This window comes from Dermacentor andersoni, chromosome 11, assembly GCF_023375885.2.
Source record: "Dermacentor andersoni chromosome 11, qqDerAnde1_hic_scaffold, whole genome shotgun sequence".
Classification (NCBI taxonomy): domain Eukaryota; kingdom Metazoa; phylum Arthropoda; class Arachnida; order Ixodida; family Ixodidae; genus Dermacentor; species Dermacentor andersoni.
Window position 1 is genome coordinate 79,653,115 of NC_092824.1, and position 13,574 is coordinate 79,666,688.

Consider the following 13,574-nt stretch of genomic DNA (forward strand, 5'->3'; position numbering starts at 1 on the left):
TACCAAAAATGGCCGCCGCCCCAAGGAGCATAAAGAAACGTACAAACGATGCTCGGATTGACCTCACATTTCTCAGGGAGGTTCCTGTAGGCAAAGTATAGTAATGGCTTTGAAAAGAAAGAAAACGGTACATTCCGGTCTGGGTGCGAGACCGGCACGCTTCCCAGACGCTACGGAGGCTCCACGGTTCTAGTTTGCTAAAGGTGTGCCCTAGTGTGTACGCCATTGCATACGCCACGTCGCAGTTATCTGGCTCACTAAAGGTGTGTACTATAGTGAGCGCGCCATTGGGCCCCTGATGGTGCAGTGAATGAGGAGGAGGTGCCGCCACGTCGTGATGTGTATAAAATAAGCGCATTCATGACGTTCCGAGGCCTACGAACGTATAAAATACTTTCGCGTTCCTACGCGTAAGCAGTTTTAAGTGTGTCTGCCGAATTTTTCGTATCGCCTCCAAAGGTTGTAGATGCGTCGGTGATGCGTCAATTTGTTCGTTTGGTAGCGAGGAGAGGTTCGTGCGCGGCCATGTTGCAGTGACGTAATCATTTTGTACATATTTCACCAGTTCTTTTTTTGGATAGCGATTTTATGCTGTGTCATTGCGCATGTGTTGTAATGCGCGTACACTGACGATACCAAGTTTTGTTAAGACCGATTGCAATGTGTGGTATAAAGAAATTACTTATAACATAATTAACAAATGTTTGTTAATGTTTAGGGTTACAATGTGATTCGCTATGGAAGAGCGTCCACCTCTTCCAACAATGCAGTTCAAAGATTGGAATAGCGCTATCTGACATAGACAATATTTTAAATTGGGCATACAACAACAACAACAACAACAACCACAAAGCAAGCACTTCAAATACTTGGCTCGCCGTTTCATGCCCGCCGTTGCTCGGCGACTACATACAGTGTTGTGCGTATGAGCTCGAGGTCCTGGGTTCGATCCTGACCCTGGCGGCCGCATTTCGGTGGGGTTCGAAATGAAAAGAAAAGAAGAAGAAAAAGAATAAAAGCAGTCGCGTACTTAAGACTAAGTACACGTTAACGAACCCCGCTAAGTGATCAAAATTAATCCGGAGCTCCTTTCCCCACTACGGCGTGGCTCACAATCAGATCGCGGTGTCTGAACATAAAACCCGGGACTTCTTTCTTTTTTAAATCGCCGTTCGGCCTATTTTGCGATTTTATGTGAAAGGCCGTTCCATTTACGCGAGCGGAAAAATATTTCGGCTTGTAGCTGGAATCTTATGTGGAACGAGATTGAGCGTAGCGGGCTCTTGCCACTCGTTTTGTTCTCGAAGATCTGGCAACGTGGGGAGGCCGGAGGGCGCATAGATCACCGGAGATACAGACTGCGCCTTTCTTGACGCGCGCAGGCGCTCTATACAATCAGCTGTGCCAACAATGCCCTCTGTATTTGTACGTGGTATGTTTCACGTATCGCACATATCACACATGCCTGTGGCGATTGAGGTTTCGTCTACTGCGGAACGCCACTAGCGATACGTCTCTATATATCTGAGGTTGCGGTGTCGGGCACTCGTGGAGAGACCCGATAAGGCTCGGTTATCGACGGAGTAATGCGCAGTTGAATGACACGCACGAGGACGAAAGTTTGCTATCTCATGGCATGAAATATGTCACGTCGGCTCGTTGACTTCCCGGTCAAACAGTAGCGGATAAAAGCCGCATACCTTTGATGCGTTTTCGTGGAAAACGGGTTCTGACCGATATATATGAAACCGCTGCCGTACATTGTGTACCTGTACGATCTGTGTGTTTTTTAAAATATTGTTGTAGCTGTCTACGCCACAACTACTCCGCAGTTCCGAGACTTTCTAGCTTTACCCGCCGTGGTTGCTTAGTGGCTACGTTGTTGGGCTCGAATCTATGTCGCGGTATCGAATCCCGGCCACGGCGGCCGCATTTCGATGGGGGCGAAGTGCGAAACCAACTCGTACACCTAGATTCCGGTGCACGGCAATGAACCCCGGGTTGTCGAAATTATTCCGAAGTCCCCCCCTTACTGTCGTGCCTCATAATCAGATTGTGGTTTTGGCACGATAAACCCCGTAATATTAATTAAGGGAAAATAATACATCCACCCGTCCGTAGCAATTGCTACAAAGGAAAACCATGCGGGTTCCTTGAAAAAAAAAAAACGTCGCAGTTGAAGAAAAGTTCGTCCTGGTCCAGCACTCGAACCCGAGACCACCACCTTTCCTCTCTACCATCTGAGCAAACCAGGCGGCTAGCAGATAGCAGGGCGAAGTCAAATTTAACTCGAAGCAAAGGCAAGAGTTTGACGCAAGAGTTGTGCGGAAATCCGCAAGGTGGATGGTAGTAATTAATGAGGAAAAAATCATAACCGCATAATATAATTTTTATACTTTCTATCAACCTATTATATGGTCAAACTTCAAATATGTTTACTTAAAGTACCCCTGTCCATGCAATAGGGTGATTTTAAATCAACTCACCCTTTTCTTCTTTTAACATTAATAACGCTTCAGGGAAGTTCGGACAATTTTTGTAGCCGCACTAGGTTTCTTAGGTTCTCGCATTTTCTTATATATTTATTTTTTCAACATATTTACTGTATCGTATATATTATTTTATCTGTTCGACTAAGCCGCAAGGCCCTTCGATATTGCGACAATGCGACTTGACGACTTAAATAGGTGACGATGGCCATTTACTTGCCTTCACGCGGTGCCTGTCTTGCGGATGGATGGATGAATGAATGCTATGAGCGTCCCCTTTGAGACTGGTTGGCGGGTTGCGCCGACAAGCTCTTGTTCTTATTTTGACTGATGTCCTACCTATCTTTCTGAGAGAGAGAAAAAAAAAAAGAAGAACGTAGTCTTCACTTCCAAACACAACGTAACGTAAAAAAAAACAGAAAGAATTCACACACACAAAAAAAAAAAAAACTTGGAGGTGCCGGGGATCGAACCCGGGGCCTTTCACATGCAAAGCGAACGCTCTACCACTGAGCTACACCCCCCTGACGTATAATGGTCCGTCCGTACGCTTCCCCTCCGCTTAGGCGACGCGGAGTGTCACCGGCGTACGCACGTGTTTCCCAATGAGTAATTGTGCTGCTCCTTTCATTCACAACGTACTACTGTCTAAAACGGAGCGGTTGTAGACCGGTTTCATGTAATTCAACAGAAGCAAAAATTTCAGAAGCCTATGCCGACGTTCAAGGGACGGTAAGAGGAAAAAAAAATATGTTAAAGCGCGTTTGTTAATTGCGCCTCTGCATCACCAAAAACAACTCAAATCTACCACGAAAGTAGGCTTGGCAAACTGGCAAACTGCTCAAAAACTAAAAACGGATGGCGACGTCGCCATTCCCGCACCAGCCATCCGTGACGTCATAGATGTCGGTGGCCTCTATTAAGGCGTGATTGAACTGCAAAGGTGTAACTACCTTGTGTCATTAAGGAGTCGAAAAACTGAACTTGCCAAGTTTGGGGAACATTTACTGAGCCAATGCGACCCAAATACGAGAAAATACCTTGTTATCAGGGACCTCACACGGACGTAATGGCGCTGCACTTTAGACGCGAAATTTAAAAAAAAAAAGAAAGACTGGTGCTTTCACTTTCCCTTCTCGTGATTAACATATAAATAAATGAAAATTAGAATTTTTTCAAGGAATACCTTGCTTGTCTGAAGTGATTTGGCGCCTCTCTGTTTTATCTCTTTAACACTCAGAGAGATATATACATAGGCAGCTACCTCTAGACGAGACACACACACACACACACACACACACACACACACACGCTAATCTTAAAAATTTAATGAAAAGAAATAAAACGTATGGAGGTGCCGGGGATCGAACCCGGGGCCTTTCACATGCAAAGCGAACGCTCTACCACTGAGCTACACCCCCGCTCGGCACAAGCGCTTTTGTGCGTGCGCGTCGGGCCGCAGCAGCACGCGAGCGGGGACAAGCGACCGGTTCAGCATTTCGCAATGTCGACTAAACGCGGGCAGTGTCGCGATAAGGCGCTCTCGCGTTTCTTTTCAACTGATATCACTGCGGTGATCAAACCGGCTCTCTTAGGGGGAGATAGCTCTAGAAGGGCATATATAGCGGGGCCGCCTGGTACATCGTTGAAAAGGTAAAATAGCGCAATACACCTGTAGGACGGAAATGAAAGAACGGCACACATGAAGGTTAACTTATGACCGACAAACCGAGGAAAACACTCCGTAATTGTGCTCAGCTGGCGCATGGGCAATGACAATAACAATCATTCCCGACGCCATGTGGTACCCGGGATAATTTGCGGCAGCAGAGTTGAGTATATCAGTGTGAGAGTAGACGGTTTAGGACATAATAGGCGCTGCAGCGCACTCTTACGGCATACCGTCCCGTACACCTGCCATCCATCGCACGGGCTTATAGTGGCGTGTACTAGCACGCTGATTTCGCTAGCAGCAATAGGGGGCTAATTGGACGCATCAAATAAAACACATGCCTGAAAAAAAAAGAAGAAAAACAAGTATCTAGAGTCAATGAAAAAAAATATATCTATATATTAAGCTCACCATCTGCCGATAAGCATATGAACTACAGCCTACAATACTCCTACCATTTGCGCGCCAAGTGCTTCTACAGCCTGATGCCTTGGACGCTATAAGCCTCCCGTTCCGCTGCTCTTAATTTATAAGCCTTTATTGTTCGACTTTACACTTTCTGCTTGTTTCATTTGCCCCGTTCTCATGTCGTTGGATATTGAAGCCGCGCGCTCATGACAGGGCTGACCTCTCGCGTTATTACTAAACAAGTTCGAACGCGAACGCGTTGTTTTTTATAGCCCACACATATGGAGCTCTGTGGAGTCCGGATTTCAAGAAAGGAGGGACGGTAACACGTCGCTGCGGCCAGCATTCCTGCGATCTGTGAGGAAAGCGCGTTGGGATATACCCCAACAATAGGCACTCTATATCCACGTTCGTCTGACCGCCGTCGCATTCAACGCTCTTACTGTCGCCACAATGCGACCGCGTTTACGCGATTTTCCGTCGCACCTGTGCGCCCATGCAGCGCGGGTTATAAGCGGACGCGCGCAATGCACTCTGGAACCGCGGAGAAACGAGTGGATTGGCGGATGCAGGGCGTTTCATGTAACTCGAACCAAGGATTACAAAAAAAAAAATAGTGCTCAGCCGCAGTTGAATGAAACGAACGAAATAGGGTCTGCCGTCATGTGACGCTCCTTAGAGTATTTCTTTATATCCCGCTCAATTAGGCAATTAACTGAGACCAAATGTGCAAAAATTTCGATGTTCACGTTTGGGCCAAACGCGTTTCCTTACGTTGTAGAGGAGGGGATTCAGAAACGACCGATCTAGTTTTTGTGCGGCAACGCATACGCGCTGCGTGGGGACCTTTTCTCGGTCTTTAAAGAAGGCCCGCGAAATGTGAAATAGAACCACGTGACTGCGCTAGTGCGCTCTCAATCGCGGTTCGCGCGGAAGAACCGCGCGAGCCCACCGCGGCGAAGTGAGCGGTCGCGGCTCTGGGCATCGGCTTCACGGTGAGTCAGCATTTTGGACGGTGCGATGTACATTTCCATGTATTAAATTGTGAAGAAAAAGAACATCCGGTCTGCTGCGCCTACAGGTGAGGGCACGTAACGTGGATGCCTGTGTTAGCACTATGAAGATGGAAGGCTTTTGACAGAATCGGTGTTTAAATATATATGTGAACTTTTTTTTGCACATTTTTCACATTTTTCGAGAAGTTCACAATTTGACCTACAAGTGCCGCCCCAAACCACGGAGGCGTACGCTCTGATATAATAATAATAATAATAATAATAATAATAATAATAATAATAATAATAATACAGAATGCTGTGTGCCTTTCTTGTGGTTGCACCTCCGTGCGACAGTCGCAGTGATGGCAGGAGCGTAGCGCGCCAATATATAATGAGTAGAGGCAGGCGAATATTCGAAGTTTCGAATAGGAATCAAATATTAGACACTATATATTCGAATCTGCATTCGAAAATGAACAATTGGGTATTTTCGAATATCCAAACCTACCAAATACATCGCAACAACTGGCTGTTCAATTCTTGTTACTGTTCTCCGTATGTTAGACAAGGTACCGCAAATGACAACTTATTTATTTACCCTCAGGGCCTTTCGGCATTAGAGAGGGGAGTGGGTTATACAACAAATAAAAAGGAAATAAATTACGAGCTTATACACAATATTTGCTAATTATACAATGTTAGCTGAAAGTATACTAAATACAGTAATAGAACATGGCATAAGAGTAACATTAAACAAGGAAAAAGGAAAACACCAACAGTAGTTCGTACAAATGTTTACTATTATACAGTGTTAGCTAGTGCTTTTCGAAAATTATCATTGTTATTAATGAAAACAATGTCAGAAGGAAGTTCATTCCAATCTTTTGACGTACGTGGCAACATGAGTGCAAAAAATATGTCGCGTTACATGCACAAATTCTAGCTTTTTACGACAAACACCTTTACTGCACCAATTACTTAAACAACGACAGACACTTTGGAAGCACAGCAGAAACAAAATAGGTGATGCAACGTTAATTTCCGATATCGTGGCGGAAGCCTGCATGACAACCTGCAATTGTTCTTTTAGCTTATCATTTAGTGCTTTTGGCAGCCCGCATAGTAATGTAGCAGTTTCACATTCTACGTTACAACCAATGATGCTATCCTAACAACGGGACTTCTGAACATGTGTCTACGACACACACAAGTTCTTCAGAAGCTTTTTTATTTTTTTTGCACAACTTCTGATCTGTATTCGGCAACCATTCATTTCGTGATTTCGGAAAGCTATAGTCTTACAGGAGCCAATCATTGATGAAAAGCCTTTTTACAACCAGGCTATATGAAGATGTTAACAGCCTACTTCATTCATTCATTCACAAAACTTTATTAGAGTCCTGAAGCCCGGTCTTTTCAGACCGAGGCGGGCCACGTCCACGTCGACACCGCCAGGCCGAGCCTTGTGGCGCCATCGTGGACCCTCTGGACAGCCCGTAGTTGATCTTGATACGAAGAGCTTGAAATCATCTTCCTACTTGTTCCCTTTTTTTTTGTAGTGACGATAAGTGACCATGCGTTTAAAGCTGAACCGATCCGTCTGCGACAGTTAGATGCCCTTCATTTTTTTTTTTCGTTTCTTCCAATTTCATTTTTTCGCCACCTCGTCACCCAGCTTGTATAATCCCACGCCGAGAGGGCAGTATACGAGGTGTAACGTCCGAGAGAACCAATCCATCGCAAGTCCATCCCAAAAGTCCATCGCAAGTGCGCTTCGAGCGTGTAGCACGACGTCAGTGTATGACGTCAGTGCATGACGTCAGTGCATGACGTCATTGCACGACGGCGACTTGTCGAAGCGTGCACGTGGCTACGCGTGCCACTCCCGGTTCCTCCGTGGGCTGCACGGTCGCGACAGTGACCGTCCTCATGGCGTACACCTCCCGCTGCGGTGGCGGACTGGGTGGCGGGCGATACACGGCCACGGCAGTGGTCCGGCGCTGCGGTGGTGGCGGTGCGGGCTGAGTGACGTGCATTGGGAAAGAGGGAAACACGGTAGACGCGCCATTGTTACAGCAAATCTCTTCCCCCCCCCCTAAAGAATACAAAAAAATTAACGTGGCCTACTATAGCTACCGACATAACGACACCTATCGGATGAATTCTACGGAGGTCCGAAAGGTGGAGGGCGCATTTTCATGAACGAGAAAGGTAGAATGTATCTAAAATGTGCAGTTATTTATTTACCTAATGTCCGAAGGCATTACAGAAAACAGTAGGGTAATATTACATGATATCCGCAGTAACCGAATAAGCAGGCATTCAGGTGAGCGGCAATTGCTTTGCAGTTTTTCTTTTCAGTCTTCCTACACCTTGCATGAGTTCATGAAACTCACTTCGTTGATAGATTAATGTTACAGATCTTCAAGTTGCTGACCGATACGTCCTCGGCCAGTGACGGCCTTGGAATTGCATGGGTGCAGGTTTCAATCTCCGGACCAACACGTTTTCTTCAACTTCGAAACTTTCTTTGGAGGGCTTCTGTACGGGTTTTCCTTTGCTGCTACGCGCTGCTTTCAGGTGGGCTAACTATAATAATCAGGCTATTTAATTCCACCACATAACAAAATCCTCCCCCCCCCCCCAAGAATTAAGGTTTTCGTTTACCTCTATACTGCATCAACCAAAGTCATTGCCCATGAATTTTCTAATTTCATCATTTCATCAATTTGTCACCTGCGTTCCTCTGCACTTCCCTTTTTCTAGTACTCATAGACAACGCGGTTCTTCGTTTCACGGGTCACATGATGTGCCTAACTTTACTGGACCAAAGTGCAGATAATCCGCATTTTGGTGGACTTTGTGTTAGCTGCGGTGCGGTACTGTGGCACCATCTACCGTGTGCCCAGCGAACGATTATTTTTGACTCCGAGATTTTGGCGTATGCCTTCGCGTCGTTTCTCGCCTTAGACTTTCTTTCTTTTTTTTTTTGGGGGGGGGGGGGGAGAAGAGGAGGAGAAGGGGGCGGATTTGTACTTCTTGGAGGCACATATGACGTACAAAACGTTTCAGATAGAAATCACGAACTAGCGTAAACATTGAAGTTAAGCTTTCTGTCGCATAGAAACATACGCTGTGCTCAGCTTCAATTTTTTAAAAAGTAAGTTAGTGCTTTATTTGCAGTAAGCAAATTGCAAAGCTCACGGCAGGGGCAAGGGCTAAAGGTAATCAATCCTGTTAAAGATCATGTTCCTCCACAGTTCGTGATAGTTCACATGCTTCGAGTTCAGCACAGTCAAAAAAGGATTATAATACATTAGTTTCAGCAAAATGGTCAACTAGTAACTTGCACGACTACACATATCAAATCACACATAATGCAAAAAAGAAGCTTACATAACTTCTTTAAACCCTAGTACAGAAGAGGTCGCGCACGGCAAAATACACAGCTAAACATAAATTCCAAAAATGAGAAACGTAGAATGCATGAGGATACACTGAAAATACATTGTACATGGAAATATAATACTGATTCGTGAATGATTTAAGCATTGGCTGAGGCATGAAAATCCACCGTTTAATGTTGATGCTGTACACATCTGGTTATTAATAAGTTATTTGGTCGTATTTTAATGGCACCACTACTAGCTTTAAAGTTCAATCTATCTGCAAGGATATTCAGAACATGTGTCTGGTACGCAGAACTTCGTTTTCCATAATTAGTTCTTATTTTAGATGCTTGTTTTCTTTCTTCTCGTAAACAGTAAAATATGGTCTTTCAGTGGGGCTTTGTTCATATAGTTTATTTTGTTGAAGTACCTGGAGCAATTTAGGCTAGTATGACTTATGCACCCTGATGATGGAATTTTTTATGAACAGTGGAACAGTTGGCAAGTCTTGTAATTTCCACATGTACTTTTCAAAACAGCGCAATATTTTGTTTTGCATAGTAATAAGTCTATCGTAATTTCTTTGCGATGTTGTTCCCCAGATTAGTATCCCATAAGTTACCTTTGAATGGAAGAGTGCATAGCACATACCTATTTTTCATCTTAGTGGGATGAAGTGCACGGTTTTGTAAAAACAGTCAACTATTTGTGCTAGCGCGGTAATCAGATGATGCACATGTGTGTTCCAGTTTAATTCCTCCTGGAACCACACACCAATAAATTTTTGTTCTCTGACGTATGCAATACGATTTCCTTCAAATTTTACACTTAATTTACTTACAGGCTTGTTTATTGGTCGGAATATCATGTAGTTTTTTTTTTTTTGCATTGAAGTGCAACTTATTTTGTCTTAACCAATTTTGAAGATGATTTAAATAATTATTTACACTCATTTCAAGTGATTTTAAATTGTCTGATGAAAAAACGTTGGTATCATCAGCGTACATCGTACATAATAAGTTCAGGGGAATTAGGTATTTCGTCAATATCATTTGTATAGGCAAGGAACAACAGTGACCGCAGTATGGATACTCGGGGGACTCCTTGGTTTAAATTTATCTTTGTAGACATTGTGCTATTAATTTGTACGAATCGATAACGATATTGAAGGTAGCTTTTGAAGAGTTGAAGGCACTCCGTACCTCGACAATTTATGAATGAATAGTAGGAACTGTATGGAGTCGAGTGCTTTTTGAACATAAAGAAAAAGTCGGAGAGTGTAATTTTTCTTTTCCATATGATCGATTATCTTATCTCTGATATACAATAGAGCTTGTTCCGTTGACTTATTCTTTTGAAACCGATACTGACTTTTTCATACTGTGTGATGTTTACCAAAAAGGATGCAAGTTCATCGTAAATTACTGCTTCAAATATTTTTGATATTGTTGGAAGCACGGATATTGGTCGATAGCTGGCTAAAGTGTTGACATCGCCACCTTTGTGTACCGCAGTGACTTTTGCCGCCTTGAACCTTTCCGGAAATACACCGGTAGTGAGGGTGATGTTGATGATATGAGACAACGCATCACACATCAATGGTGATATCAATTTCAACTCAACAGAGCCTATTTCGTTTTGACAAATATGGCTGCCGATGTCAACTAGGATGTTATCGAACATAGTTTCCTTTTTTGCCCTGTCATGCTTCTGTCTATCATGACACAACTGGCCAAAGCATCGCAATATTTTTTTTATTTTTACTGTTTAGGTCCACGACGTACCTTATTGTTGGCGCAGTGGCGTCTGCACCAGCAAATGCAGCACACGACCACGCACACTGGGAAGGCCATGGCGATGATGCTTAAGACGACATGGGAGACCATGAACGTGTGCCACATGGAGCTGCTTTCTCCGGACGAGGGCGCTGCCGTCGTCACGGTAGCGTAGTCGGAATTCGTGAACATCTTTCGTATTCCGCGACGACGTTTTCCTGTGACCTGGACGGGACGGTTTGACGAACTGTACCGGGCCTTTCCTCGGCCGACGCGACTGTCACGCTCGGGCGCCTCCCGCCTTCTCGCACCATCCTCGTCTGTGGTTGTGCTCTTAAAACCTTTAGTACCGGCTGTCACGTGATGACGGGGACCCACGGGAGGCGCCGGCTTGCGCTCTCGACGTGCGATCAGAATGATCAGAATACCGCAAGCGCGTTGCAATCGAACGTGAGAAACAAGTCACCATACGAAAAAAAAAAAAAAAAAAACGCAGCACTGGCAATTCGCAGCACAAAATTTGGCGGACGCTTAAGCTTCGTTTTTAAGAGTGGAACGCGATAGTATTCAAAGATCCCTGACTGCTTCTCACGCTTCCAGGCAACTGCTGCTTATGTAACCATGACATTTAACCCGAAAACCCTGAAGAGCGCCCGCCTCGGCTGTGGGAGGTTGTGGGTTCAATTCCCACCGCCACCGGGCACCCACTGGTTCTCAGATGGGCACAAACGTATAACCCCGGCCTTGCGTTCGGCTTTCTTTAGGGGTGATACGCTTGGGAAAGGAGCCTACGCCCTAACATTCCCGCCGAAACCCTCGTGAGCACACAAAAAAGAAGTGATGTTTGGGCCTCTCCCATGACAGCCATGCCCCATGTGGCGTCCGGAATGCACCTAGTGAGGTGTAGGGTTGAGGACAAACACCCCTTTCCAAGCGTTGAGGTCCCATAATGGCCGAGCACCAGTACGGGAGCGCGCTTGCACCTAGTTTACCGGTAGTACACGGAGGTACACGCCGTGTACCTCCGGTAGGTAGCAGCGGCGGATGCTTTTCAACAGGGCCGTCTGTGGTTGGACAACCAGGCGCCCAGAGACAACTCGTAAGTCTCTATTGGGCCCTCTATTCGGGATGCGAAACCACACGAAAGCCGAGCACCATGCCAGGGAACGTCTCTACCCATTACAAAAAGAGACAGTGGGTTTCCGGCGACATCGGGATACGAACTCGGTACCTCACCGCATACTAAGCGGATGGTGTATACCGCTAGGCCACCGCTGCGTTAAAGAGTGATGTTTGGGCCGCTCCCATGGCGGCCGTTTGCCATGGGGCGTCCCAAATGCACCCATTGAGGTGGGAACGCCTTCGGGTTGAGGACAAATGCCCCAGAATATTTGTATCATCAACTAGTCTGACAACCAGTGTACGAATCATTTTACCAGTTAAAAAAATTATAGGTTATTTTATGTGCCAAAATCACGACGCGATTATGAGACATGCCGCAGTGGGGGAACTCCGGATTAATTTTCACCACCTGGGATTTTTTTAACGTGCACCCAGTGCGCGGTACAGGAGCGTTTTTGCATTCCCGCCGCATCGAAATGCGGCCAGGAAGTGAACCTTCGACCTCGTGCTTACCAGCGCAGCGCCTCAGCCGCTTAAAAGCCACCTCGGTTGTCTAGGAAAGATAAATTTATCAATTACCAATTCAAGAAAAATTACGGATTACTGGCGCAGACAAACATCGCAATGAAGTTGTCTATGGCGTAATAGTTCTGCGGAAACCTGCAAGCTGGAGAGAAGTAATTAATAAAGAGAGAATGAGACATCCACCCAATCGTAGTAATTATTACAAGAGAAACCCATACGGGTTCCTCGAAACAAAAGCCTCGTAGTTGAAGAAAAATTCGTCCCGGACCGGGATTCGAACCCGAGAGCACCGTTTTTCCTGGGCAGCCGCTCTACCATCCTAGCTAATCAGGTGGCTAGCAGATGGCAGGGCAAAGTCGAACTTATCAACAACTCGAAGCAAAGGCCAAGACTTCAACGTAACAGCTCTGCGGAAGCCCGGAAGGTGAGGAGAAGTAATTAATAACGGGAACATTGAGTGAAGTACACCCAAGGTGTCCCTTGTCCTTTATTAAACTGGCAACAATTGCGTTTAGGAGTTAACTCGGGGGGGGGGGGGGGGGGAGGATCCCATGTAGGCTGCTCTGCTGGCTTTTCTTCGATATGTGGATGCTGACCGTATGCAAACACACGCCTGCCTTCGATCGTTGTCCTTTATGTATACACGCTGGACGAAAACCGTTGCAGAACTACACCCTCGACAGATTCGCTGTAAAGCAGTACTGCACAGGTGCGGCGCCGCCCGCTTACCGCAACCGATCATCATCATCATCATCATCATCATCATCATCATCATCATCATCATCATCGTTATGTCCACTGCAGTACGAAGGCGTCTCCTTGTGATCTACAATCCCCCCTGTCATGCACCAACCGATTTCAACTAGTACCCGTAAATTTCATAATTTCGTCGTACCCCCTAGCCTTCTGCCGTCCTCTACTGCGCTTCCCTTCTCTTGTTACCCATTCTGTCCCCCTAATGGTTCAACGGTCATCTAATCTGCGCATTACATGACCTGCCCAGCGCTATTTTTTTCTCTTCATGTCCATTAGGATATCGTCTATACCCGTTTGCTCTCCGATACAAACCGCTCTCTTTCCGTCCCTTAAAGTTATGCCTAGCATTCTTCGTTCCATCGCTCTCTGAGTGGTCCTTAACTTGTTCTCAAGCTTCTTTGTCAGTCTCCAAGTCTCTGCGCCATATGTCAGTACCGGTA

At 45.6% G+C, this 13,574-nt stretch overlaps 1 protein-coding gene and 2 non-coding genes across 4 annotated transcripts in view; all 3 read right to left on the reverse strand.

The window, feature by feature from the left end:
• Nucleotides 1-13,574, reverse strand: part of LOC126518049 (uncharacterized) — a 44,657-nt gene that overhangs the window by 2,621 nt on the left and 28,462 nt on the right. The window lies entirely within an intron of this gene.
• TRNAA-UGC (transfer RNA alanine (anticodon UGC)) lies at nt 2,942-3,013 on the reverse strand. Its single transcript has one exon. It is a non-coding gene; the product is annotated as a tRNA-Ala (tRNA).
• Nucleotides 3,839-3,910, reverse strand: TRNAA-UGC (transfer RNA alanine (anticodon UGC)). Its single transcript has one exon. It is a non-coding gene; the product is annotated as a tRNA-Ala (tRNA).